The 12,759-nt window shown below is 49.8% G+C and overlaps 1 protein-coding gene across 1 annotated transcript in view; it reads left to right on the top strand.

Annotated features, from left to right (window-relative positions):
• Nucleotides 1-411: 411 nt before the first annotated feature.
• Nucleotides 412-12,759, top strand: part of CSGALNACT1 (chondroitin sulfate N-acetylgalactosaminyltransferase 1) — a 327,536-nt gene continuing 315,188 nt past the window's right edge. Inside the window, exon 1 of the mRNA XM_068970844.1 lies at nucleotides 412-540. The gene's annotated coding sequence lies outside the window, so the exon portion shown is untranslated. The remainder of the gene's footprint in view (nucleotides 541-12,759) is intronic.

Raw genomic sequence — 12,759 nt, 5'->3', positions numbered from 1 at the left:
GCCAGCAAGTCCTCAGTCTGGGGACTTACAGCGCTCCGCTTGGCCAGGCAGTGGAAGGAGCACCTAGAACCAGAGGGCTGCGTTTTAGCCCTGGTCCTGCCCTGGCGCAACCGCGGGGCCTCTGAGACGGGGTGGCAGGTGGAGAAGTGGCCTCCTCCAGCGGGACACTGGCCCTCGCGAGCCTCCTTCATTATACCAGGGCTCAAGATACCCCCAAACCTCGCCTCCCGCAAAAAGCCTACAAGTCCAGGGCACCCGTGGCCCCGAGGGCATGTGTGTGTGTCGGGGGCGTTCTCATCAACGCTCTCCCGTCTGCTTTCCACTCCCCCCGCCACTTCCCTCCGCGGCCCCCCAGCGGTCGTCAGGGGTCCCTGCAGACCTCACTCCCTGCAGCGGCGGGGCTCGAGGCTCACCGCTTTCCGACCTTCGCGCGCGGCGAGTCCACGCTCTCTCCCGGGCGGGCGTCCTATAACCCCCCCCAGGGCCGCATAGACGGCGACTCCGGGATTAATTCTCCCCAGCGCCGTCTGCAAAGTTTTGGTGAGTGAGTCGGCCCCAGGGCAGGGAGGGCCGCCCAGAGCCGCGAGGGGCCAGACGGGTGGGAGGGAGGGGGTCCGGAAAGAGGAAGGACCACCCTCGCCGAGGAGATACCGACCCTCTCTCTCTCGGCCGGAGCCCGGCTGCCGCCGCGTCTTCGCCCCTCCCGCAACTTCTCTGGACTCGGGCGCGCGCGGAGCCGCCACCTGCGGGGTGGTCTCGGGCGCGCCCGGCGCGCGGGGAGCCGCTCGGGCCGGCGCGCCCCCCGCCCCGCCCGCGGCTCGCCGCCCCCCAGCCCCAGCCCCGGCTCCTGGCTTGGCGACGGCCCCGCGCTCCCCGCCCGCGGGTCCCCGGAGGCTCGGCGGCAGCCAGAGCGGGAGGTGGAGCCGAGCCCGCGGCGCCGCGCAGGAGGAGCGAACGGCTCTGGGAGCCGCCCGCAGCGCCCCGCGGTGAGTCGGGGCCGGGCGCGGGCGCCGCAGGGGCGTCCTGGCGCCCCCCGGCCCGCCATCCCCGGGGAGCTTGCGGAGGGCAGGGCCGCGCGCAGGGGAGTCGCGCCGCAGGGAGGTCGCGCCGCAGGGAGGGGAGGGAGGGGAGAGGGGCGAGGGCGGCTGCGATCGCGAGGCGCCGCGCCCGCAGGTGGGCGCGCGGGGTCGCCGGCGAGGCTTCCCGAGAGGGGTCGGGGCGCGGCCGCGCCGGGGTCCCTTTGGCTTCACCAGCCTCCGGCGGCGGCCTTTAGCTGTTTAATGACTTTCTCGAACACCCCCTTTAAAAGTAGCCTCTGCACGTGTCCTCATGACCGCTTTGCTGCTCCGCACCGAGTCGTCTTCGCTGGGATGGAGAGGGCGCCGGGTGCGCGCTTCGGCGGCGGCGGGCAGCCGGCCCTCTGGCCTGGGACCCGGGCTGGGGGCGATCGTGCGCGTGGGTCGCCACGATCCGGGGTGCTGGGAGGAAGTGCCGTGTGCGGCCAGTGGAGGGCACTGGTCTGGGGTGGGGCGGAGGGCACTCGAGGGCACTGGTCTGGGGTGGGGCGGAGGGCGGGGGTGGGTGAGGAAGGCGCTACAAAGACTCCCAAAGTTGTTTCCGCGGCGCTTCCTGCACCTGCACTGGCGTCGGGGACTTTGAAGTTATCTTTGCATCGATGAGCGAAGGGACGGGAGAGGAGGCGGCAAAACTGCGGCGTGCAAGCCGAGACAGCGAGCCCTGGGAGGCACCAGTTCATGATAGAGGGGGTTATTTCGCAAACTCCACTTTTATTCTGATTTCAAAGCCTCGGAGTGGTTTTTACTTAATGTCATTAGAGAAGTCTAGATAATAAAGATAATTAGCTGTTCTTTCGCGTCCTTTTTACTAGAAATTGAAATTCAGTTCTGCCGGATTTCTTGTATTTTGTTCACATGTTCATTCCAGAAAGTCATAATTATCGTAGCGTTACTGGCCACAATGAACGTTATGAACAAGCCCTGCGCAGCGCCGTCATGTTGCTAATTGGAAGGAGAAAAGTCTTTCAAACTTGGATATAGAAGCATAAAGCGAAAACGTGAAGCTTTAGTTTTAGAAACTGATTTGAACACGTGTGGTGGTATTCAGTGTCTAAGTCCTGTCCGACTCTCTTGAGACCCCCATGGAGAGCAGCAGGCCAGCCTCCCTGTCCTTCACTGTCTCCCGGAGTTCGCCCAAGTTCACGTCCACTGAATCGGTGCATAATAGCATGTGGGGTGGCCTGTTGTGCTTCCAGACAAGGTCGGTTCCTGGAAAACCAGAGATGGGCCATTACATTTGAAATATGTGATGGTTCTTTCCATCCTGTATGTGCTCTAATGTGTATGGTATTGAAATGCTTTAATTCTGTTCATCTTTGTGTTCCAAATTGCAGACTGTATTCATGAAGTTCAAAGCAAAATCTCCAGCATTTGGATTTGCCAGATGATACGAAGTGATGGGAACTTTGGTTTTGCCATGTCAGACTCTTGGTCTCCAAGCAGCCTCCCCTTTGTTAACTGTGTGACCTTGGGCAAGTTCACAGCCTTGGTTTCCACTTTGTTAAAAGCCAGTAATATCCCTCACTTTATGAAGCTGTTAGGGAAAAGGAAATAACACTTAGGGACTTACCCCTAGCGTCGGGAGCACAGTAAATGCTCTGGAAAAGTTGTCTCTTGTCTTCCTTGACTTTCTGGCATGTTTTCAGTGTAGTTGTTTTTCATTTAAACTTCCCTCTGCCCTGCCACCTTCCTTCCCGGCCATTCATTCAAGCGCCCTTGATTGAAAAAACCTCAGATGCCTCCCTGTCTGGGTGTTTGGGAACAGTGGGGGTGGGCGATGCTGCAGGTTTTTCCTGTTGGTGAGATTTCATCATGAGGTCATGGGTGGATGAGTTGTACTTCCTAGTCTTCCTGGTGCTCCAGCTCTGTCCCTGGTGTAATGGTGTCACGTTGGAAAGAAAACACGGGAAAGTGCACGGTGCTGGCTCTGGCTCTCAGCTTGTGTCTCCAGGCCAGCTCGGGCCTGGCAAGGTGGGGCTTCATAAATATTTGTGGATTTGAAAGACAGGATGTAATGAAGTTATTCTTCAAGTCACATTTTTTTTTTTCCCCTAGTGAAAGCACCTCGGGATTCTAAATGATGGCTCGGCTGTATATTCGGGCTAATAGAGGTTATTATGGAAGGCAGCTGAAGTAGACTTTATTACCTATCGATTTGCCCTGGTGGTGGTGAAGCAGTCTTGGAAAAACTGCAAAGCCAAGTCGGGGCAGCGGCTCCACCACTAGGGGCCCCCTCTGCATAGTGTATCAGCCAGGCTGTTGTTCTTTGCCATTATTCTGTCCTTTAATGCAGCGGTCCCCAACCTTTTTGACACCAGGGACTGATTCAGTGGAAGACAATTTTTCCACGGACTGAGGGGTGGGCGGGGGATGGTTTTGGAATGATTCAAGCAAATTACATTTATTGTACTCTTTATTTCTATTCTGATTACATCTGCTCCGCCTCAGATCTTCAGGCATTAGATCCTGGAGTTGGGGACCCCTGCTGTAATGTGTCAATAGCAAAGGAACTGAACTTCGGTTCTCCATATGGAAAAGGGCAACCTTGTGTGAGAAGCATTACTGAAGGCCTAAAAAGTATGTGCAGGTGGTCTTAAATGTCAGATACGGTACCATTTTAGAATAAAGTTAAAGGTTTAAAGGAGATTTAAGAATTGGGATTTTTGCTTTGTATATCCTTATATTCCAATATATGATTTTAAAAGCTGTCTAAAAATTCAAATCTATGCTTTTGGCCTAGTACTTTCAGGGTTTAGGGAGAGTATGTTTTTGGTCTTATTTTTATCTTTTAAATTAATATTGCTTTGTTACCTCTATTGGTACTTGCAGCACTAATAACTTGCTTCTCAAGAAATTTATCTGGCCAGCAGAAGCTGTAGGTGTTTTTTTTTAAAAAGGGGCGACATGAAATTTCACACATGAAAAGTACGTTTTATTATATTCTAGGAATGTATCATTGAAAAGCGTTTTTCTTCCGGGAATTTTTGACAAGCCCTTTTATTTCCAAATTCTACCCTGAATGAAGCTACTCATGCTTGACACTATTGGACAATTTGAAGGTGTGTTGGTGTTTTTATTTGTCAGATGGAATTTGCTATTTGGTAGGAAAAAAACACTGACAAGGTATGTAAGCAAACACGATGACTGAAAATATTGACATTGTTTGTGAGAGAAAAAGGGAATATTGTGCTTTCAACTTTTCAGTAAAATGGCAATTACAGTGAGAAACTAAATACCCGTAATTGGTGCAGTAAAAACTAACACTAGTTACAGAAGGGTGTAGTGCATTGCAGGCCCCGAATCTTATCGAGGGGTTTCTTCTCAGCTCAGAAAGTCAGCAGACTCCTGATTCTGATTTTCACAGGATGGAACATTTTTATTTTTCAGTATTTTTAATGGACGTGTAGTTGACTCAAAATGTGTTAATTTCTGCTGTACAGCAGGGTGATTAGAATATATATTCTTTTTATATTGTTTTCCAGTGTGGTTTATCATAGGATATTGACTATAGTTCCCTGTGCTATCCAGTAGGACCTTAGTGTTTATCCAGTCTGGGTAAAAGCCTACGCCTGCTGACCCCAGCCTCCCACTCCACCCTCCCCCAGCCCCCTCCCCCTTGGCAGCCCCCAGGGTTGTTCTCTATCCGTGAGTCTGCTTCTGTTTCTTAGATACACGTTCATTTGTGTCATATTTTAGATTCCAGTTATAAGTGATGTTCTGTGCTATTTGTCTTTCTGACTTATTTCACTTAGTGTGATGGTCTGTTGGTCACTCTGTGTTGCTGCAAACGGCGTTATTTCCTTCTTTTTTATGGCGGAGTAGTATTCCGATGTATATATATATATATGCGTGCCACTTCTTCTCCATTCAGCTGTCGGTGGACACTTAGGTCGCTTCTGTGTCTTGGCTATTGTGAATAGTGTTGCTACGAACATAAGGGTGCATGTATCTTTTTGAATTGCCGTGTTGTCTGGATACATGTCACGTGGCGACCCTTTAAAACCAGGCAGTCTGGTCTTTGCTGCCTTTCTGTCAAAGTCTAGATCATTACTAAGAACTGGGGACGAGGAATAACTGCTTCGTGAAGATCGTAGATCATTCTTATTATCCCTTCCCCACGAGTAAGCTAACGTCTGGGGGTTGTGTTTAGGATTCTGAGCACATCACAGAGTCACACAGATCCTGTTTGCACAACAGCTCTTCTCTGGAGCTGGGCGAGTGCTGTGGTGGCCCTCAGACATCCAGCAGTGAGGGCTCCCCATATTCACGCGCCCCCTTCCCCCCGGAAGGCTCCCGAGGCTCAGCCACAGCGATGTGTGTGTACAGCCGTGTGCAGAGCATTTGGGTTTGGCCTGGAGCCCCGGAGCTGACCAAGATGATGGCTGCCCGGGGTGGGAGGAGCTGCCTGTTTACACTTGGGAGTCTTTTTGTAGGAACTTGCGCCTGGGTGGTGCTGGGTGCACGGAAACAGCACCGCTAGAGTTGGCAAGGAAAAGTTTGTTTGGATCCTGTGACGTAGTGGCACGTTGCTTTGCTGCACAGATCATTTTAGTTGCTGTTTTCAGATAGTGGGAAACATAAGGTCTGGTTATCCCGGGGTCATGTCTGACCCTTTGTTTCCTTTTCACACCCATTGATATTTGAGTTGATGGAGGAAGAAGGAAGCGGGAAACAGGGAGGAGGGGGGGATGGGAGTTGTCTGTTTACACTGGACACCGAGGCACATGGGCAACTTGATAACAGCGGCCGTTCAAAAGAACCCACCTGCCAGTGCAGGAGATGCAAGAGGTGCAGGTTCGATCCCTGGGTCGGGAAGATCCCCTGGAGGACGAAATGGCAACTCACTCCAGTATCCTTGCCTGGGAAATCCATGGACAGAGGAGCCTGGTTGGCTGCAAAGAGTCGGACACAACTGATGGACTGAGTACATCACCCTGGTGGTTGGGGGAAATCCAAGTCTACTCTGTTAATGAACTTACTAGGGTGATGGCCTTTGACTTAGGTGCTGGGTACTCGCGAAGGTGACCTTCTGCTTCTGTCTCCCGCCCTTTAGAAACTTGCTTCAGTTGGTGTGTCCGCTGACAACTGTGAACAGGCTGCTGCCATTCCAGGAGATGCCCTGTGAGCTGGAGCATCTGTGCCAGGTTGCACAGCATGGGAACAGAGTGTGACCTCAGCCCGCTCACCTCCCGTGGGGCACTCTTTTGGGGGCACAGGTTGCACAACTGTGTGAGAGGCTTACACCTATTCAGGTGGTTAGGACAGTGCTGGCACCTGGTTGATGAGAGATGCACCATCGCTGATGCTGGTGGTTGCTATTGTTTATTCCTGATAGCATTGCTTTCAGGGTAGAGCATGCTGGTAGGCACAGCAGTCTGGAACAGAGGATTCAGGTGAGCTTAGTGCTTATAAGAATGTTTGCAGAAGCAAGTGATTCATTCATTTCTGATTTCTTGCTGCATTTCCATTATAGTTCCTCTCTTCATGTGACAAAAATGTCTCACACAGAGCCCTTAACCACGTGGAAGCCTTTCTCCTAAATGCGGGCGAGGAGTTACTCATTTTGCCAGCACAGCAACCTTAGAAAGACACACTCTTATTATCTGCATTTTGCAGATGAGAAAACCAGGATGTAGAGAGGCGAGTTACCTGCCCAAGGTCAGCTCAGGTGGCGGCCTGGGCGGCAGGTCCATGTCTCCCACTCTGTGCTCTTTTCCAGCATCAGTACTCCTGGAATTGGTAGCTCAGAAGACGTCTTCGTGTCCTGAGGGTTAGCAAAATGTGAAAACATTGATTTTCCTTAGATTCTTGTGTTTGTATCCTTTCCTAGACCCGATGGAGCAAGATGATAAACTGTTATCAGCGGGTCTGCTTCAGCACTTTTTATTTGTAGATCTTTTTATTTGTAGCTTTTTCTAGTAGCTTGAAATACAATACAGTGTGGTACAACTTACTTCCGCACAACATTTAACGTCTTAACAAGGTGTTTCATAGGCATGTTATAAGCAGAATGTATGAATAAAATCCAGTGCTTGGGTTGCAGAATATTCAGGTGTGAAGGCTGGAGTCAACCACTCATGTGTTCACTTAACAGAAATTTCTCACCTCTTTTATGAAGGTGCTCTGCCAGACACCGAAGAGAAGGCAAAGGTGTAGAAGGCTGCAGGGCAGAGGAAGGCTCCAGGCCTTTGCGGGGGCATTGCTGGGGTTTGAATCTCAGCTCTGTTGCTCTCTGACCAGGGGTCCCATCCGTGGACATCTCTGAAGCTTAATTTCTTGTATTGTGTATGTACACAATGGGGAATGTATGTATGTATGCATGCATGTACGTAATGAAGAATGTATGTATGCATGTATGTACACAATGGGGAATGCATGTATGTACATAATGAATGCATGTATGTACATAACGGGGAATGTATGTATGTGTGTATGTACATAATGGGGAATGTATGTATCTATGGGGTCACACAGAGTTGGACATGACTGAAGCGACTTAGCAGCAGCAGCAGCAGCAGCATGCATGTATGTACATAATAGGGAATGTATCATGCATGCATGTACACGATGGGGAATGCATGCATCCATGTATGTATGTACATAATGAAGAATTTATGTATGTATGTACATAACGGGGAATGTATGTATGCATACATGTATGTGATGGGGAGTGTATGTATGTATGTACGTGGGGAATGTATGTGTGTGTGTATCATAATGGGGAATGATAGTACTGTGCTGGCTGTTGCAGAAATTAAATGAGATGCATGGGGAAGGCATGAGACCCCTAGAAGGGGGGAGTCCTGACCCACAGTGGTGCCTGCCTCTTTGCCTTTCCCAACTGTCTCTTCTCCTCCCATCCCCCCATCATGGGGGGTGGTAGAGATAAAGACGCTTAGCATCTCAGATAGAATGATTCAGAATCTTCCTTTCTGGCTCTCCTTGTGGGGCTGGGACAGACCGGGCTCCTAGTGACACATGACTGGTCCCAGTGACACGTGAGCTTCTGCCACGTGGGGTTGGAGGATGAATTCCAGGGAGCCAGGGCAGCTTGAAGCCCAGGATAGGTGACTAGGGGTCTAGGGATGAGGATGAGGGTCTTTTGGAGGAGTAGCCAAGAACTGGGGTCTCAGGAAAACTGGAACAAGCCACACCTGAATTTGAGAGCGGCTCAGTGGAAGGGGTCTGGGATCTGGGTGAAGGGGAGGCAGAAACGTGAGCAGCTTGTTTTCGGGGGCACAAGGGTGGTCAGGTGGCTCAGATGTGCGGGCCAGTGGCTGTGCGGAGGCGTGAGGAGTGGCCTGCAGCCCGCCTGGACCGCCTCCCCAGTGCTGCAGGACCGGCTACAGACTCCCAGCTCCCTGGCCTCCCTCTGCAGGGTTTTTCCAGAAGCACCACAGCCTCTCCTAGCAAACAGCCAAGTCAGAATGATTAGCTGTTGCCAGTTTCCACTCCAGACCTTCAAGGGCTCGTTGGTATCGCAGGAGAATAAGCCTTTGCTTATTCCAGTTGGGGATTCGGTTAAACACACCTAGATCTGTTCCTGGTGAGGCAGGACGCCAGGCTCAAGGGGCGCTGGTCAGGGTCCTCCCGGCGTTTCTATAGTGTGGGCTGTGTTGTCAGGTCGGGGGTGTTTTGGGGGAGACGTTCCCAGTGGCTTTATGATAATAGGCCGCCTTGTTTGGTGTCTGGGGGTAGATGCCATGTGTGGTAAGGATGGAATGCAGGCTTCACAAAATCATTACAGTCTGGGAACGGCACCTCAGCCAGGGAGCAGGAGCCCTGACTCATTTGTCCTGCACATGGTCATAAACCAGCCCTTCTGTGGATAAGCAAACAGAACCTGCCCAGGTGCAAGAGAAGCTTGATTCAGGGTTTAAAAAAAAAAATGCAAAGAAGGTTTAAAAAGGTACTGAATCAGGGAACCGTTTGTTTAAAGCAAGCTACTGTAGTTTTCAAAAGCCCATTCAATGGAATTAATAGTGTATATTGAAACGAACAAGCAGGCTTTTAAAAAGCTACAGAAGGGTAGCTTTGTGGGGAGCAGAGGAATCCTGCTTGTGAAGTCCAGACTGGTTCCTGAGGTTCTTGGAGAGCTGAGTGGAATGGATGTTTCCTGATCGTTCTAGTAAGTGAGACCCAAGAGATGCGGGTTCAGTTCCTGGGGCGGGAAGATCTCCTGGGGAAGGAAATGGCAACCCACTCCAGTATCCTTGCCTGGAGAGTCCCCTTGGACAGAGGAGGTTGGCGGGCTACAGTCCATGGGACTCTTCCTCCAAGAGTGAGTCTGGACCACAGCCTGGACTGTCGCTAGCCTCCTCAGGGCCGTTCTGCTGAGCACGAGTTGCATGTTCTGATGGAAATGGGGTGGAGGCGGGAGGAGATTGCAGGATCTAGACACGTCTGCTCACCTGAAAGCACAAAGAGGTGATGGTTGGGTCTGTGGGGAGGGTGCTGCCTGGGGTGGAGGTGTGTAGGAGGCACCAGCTTTTAGAAACTCTCTTCCCTGGTCTCTGTAAGTGATTTCGTGACCGTTTCGTTATTTGGGAGGGGGGCAAATGTAATGCCAGTGTGAGGTGGACAGGCATAATTGCAACTCTTAAATCACTTAGGAATGAGAGTCAGAGAATGGATGGAGGAGAGGCTTTGACTAAAGCTAGCCAGTTAGCTTTGACTAAAGTCTAACCATCCACTGTGCGAATAGTGCCTGGTGCTAGTCTGTCTACATGAGCTAAAAATCTTTGAAATGGCAAAACCGTGCATCTGAAGGGAGCACTTGGATTCTGAAGGATTTGTCGACTTTATTTAACAGTCTTATCAGTGACTTCTTGGAGTTGGAAGTTTTTGTGGGGGGCGGGGACCACCGCTTAACAAACATACATCAAGAGAAATGTTATCTCTCAGATCAGTTAGACCAACAGTATTTTGCAGAAATAATAGCACATTTGAGATCGTTTGGACTATCTCCTGGTTTTCAGAAAGAAGCCCAGAGAGGGGATGTGCCTTGTCTAAGATGACTCAGGTGCTGAGTGGAATGACACTGTCGAGAATGGAGCCCAGGTTACTTGTTTCCATCCTGCTGGTCGCTATGGGCCATGCAGTCTCCTTGGGTACCAGGCCAGCTGGCAGGTAGTTTTAGGTGCCCTGACAGTGATGCCAGCTGTACAACTCTCAGATTTTCCTGAACTTGGTTAGGGAGCTCCCTTTGAGTGCCTGGCACTGTTCTCAGTGCTAGAGATATACGTAGGTAAGAAGATAAGGGTTTCTGACCTCAAGGAGCCCACAGTCGCACGAAATACAAAGACGGGATATACTGTCAAGCCGCGGCTGAGTGACACGTGGAACATCATCCCTGGGATGGTGAGCTCTTAGTGCCTGCTTCAAGATCAACAGGACTCGTTTTTATTTCCTGTTGATTTTACAGCATCAGAAGTGGGAATGATGGCCATACACTTCATGAATCGAATTGACTCTGAGTGATTTCCAGCTTCGTCCGGAGTCATTCTGTACACATCCAGCGAGAGGTTTAAAATTTGAAACCCTCTGTCCTCTGGACTTGAAACGCATGATCTTTCTGGAAACACTTGGTAAGAATAGTTCTGGATGAGTTTGTTTATGGACACAAATCAAAAATTGGATTGTTTATGCCAAAGAGGAATAAAATGCAAACATGGGTGTCACTGAAGCTACGTCAGGTTGAATAATAGGTTTTAAAATTAAATCGAGGCCCATTTTTTCCCCCACCGTGAGTGCAGAAGCAGCAGAAGCTTAGGAAGAAATCTACTTAGGTACTCAGCAGTATCCGAAGCACTTTATTTGTGGAAAATTTTGAAACTTCGATGAAAATACTGGAAGAACCAAGATTCAGGTAGACCAGATGCTATGGCGGGACAGGTGACGTGGCAAGGAGACCCAGCATTTTCATGAAAGCCTGCTTGGTGCTGTAGCTCCTGTGTCCAGGCGTGGCACCCCCTCCCTGCCCCGCCCCCCGCGGTACCAGGCCTGAGGCAGCAGCAGCCTTGTGTCATTTTTGGATAAGACCGCAGGCCCTTGGAGCGTGGGGACTGCAGTTCAGGCAGTTGTTTGATGCCCTGCGAACAGCCTGGCTCAATGTGTAGACAACGGAAGGAAGGTTCTCTGCAAACACGCATGAAATGAACAGAGACATCAACTTAAAATCCACTGGACTGGGAAGAAACTGTGTTCACAAACAGGACAAGTTACCTCCCAGGATCCCTGCATGTGCGGGTAAAGCTGACCTTGGAGAAACCAAACAAATGACCCGCCCTTCAAAATCCTTTTTAGTATCACGTGCTGTTCATAAGCTTGCCTGTCTCTAACTCTGTTCCCACATGCTGTTTGCTATCTTGGTGTTTTCTTGCAAGCTACCTGTAAACCAATTACGCATTCATAATCTTGCGGCAGGCTGGCTGGGTTTAATAGAGTCAGGAAGGCTTCCAGCACATTAAGTGTTCTTGAAGGTAATAAAAAGGAGGACTAATTATCTCGCTGAAGTGATTATAAGAGAGACGTTGGAGATCTTGACTCATGGGGATTTTGACAGCAGTCAGAGTGGTTAAGACGGCTTGAGAAATGGCAGAGCTGACTTGTTTCAACCAAGTGATTTCCTTACGTCTATGATGTGGGTGTATCTGTAGTCCACTGAGCAAGCAGGCAGGCTGAATAATGCATGGTGTGGCCGGGGCTGCAGCGGTGATTGGAAAGTGTGTGCCTGGTGCCCACCGTGCGAGACTGTGAAGTTTTACCTTGAATGATGGTACCTCTCTTGCAGCCATCTGTCTCGCTCTTTAATAAGCAGTATTCCTTATCAAGCCTGATTTGTGTACATTGATTACACCATTACACTCATTAAATATTAAAGTGTTTTCCCCCTCGTGTGAAGTCTAATTAGGCAAAGTGCTCAGCACAAGCCTGGCATTATCATTCAGAGTAATAGCCTGGTCATTACGTGTGACATACCTCAGCTTCCTGGATCATTTGTCTTTTCTCTTTCCCTCCTATCAGAGCGCCCGTGTACCACATATAATGCAGCAAAGTTTGATGGAGGGTTCAGCACCGTCAGGCCATTAAGAAAGGTCCTGCTACAAAGATTATGAGATCTTTTAAAAATGAGTGGAGTGATGTATTGTCTATAGTTGGCGTTTTTTCATGAGTTGGGCTTCTGGACAGATATTTCTGATGAAACTAATTTTTACTAAATTGACGAATTGTAAAATAGCTTTAAAGGCTAAAAATACAAGTGACAGTGTTGTTTGGAAGAGAAAACCCGTTAGTATTATAGTTGCACTTTATACATGCTGCAGATGAAAAGAATAATTTTAGGTGTCAAACCAGTGTCTCCTGATAGTCCAGTGGGGTGGTCCGTTACTTACTTTTAAAAGCATATTTATTTATTTGGCTGTACTGGGTCTTGGTTTCAGCTTGTGAACTCTTTATTTGTGGCATGTGGAATCTCATTCCCTGACCAGGGGTAGAACCCAGGCCCCCCTCCATTGAAATTGTGGAATCTTTAGCCATTGGACCACTAGGGAAGTCCCCATTACTTACTTTTTCAGCTTATTTTTTCTGTGCAGTCTTTTTTCAGAAGTTAATTTGCATTGTGGATTTCATAGCGAAACACTTTGTCCGTATGAGGCCAAAGGTAAGACTATGGATCAGGCTA

This window comes from Capricornis sumatraensis, chromosome 4 (genome assembly GCF_032405125.1).
Source record: "Capricornis sumatraensis isolate serow.1 chromosome 4, serow.2, whole genome shotgun sequence".
In the NCBI taxonomy this organism is placed as follows: domain Eukaryota; kingdom Metazoa; phylum Chordata; class Mammalia; order Artiodactyla; family Bovidae; genus Capricornis; species Capricornis sumatraensis.
This window is presented reverse-complemented; position numbering and strand designations above follow the sequence as displayed.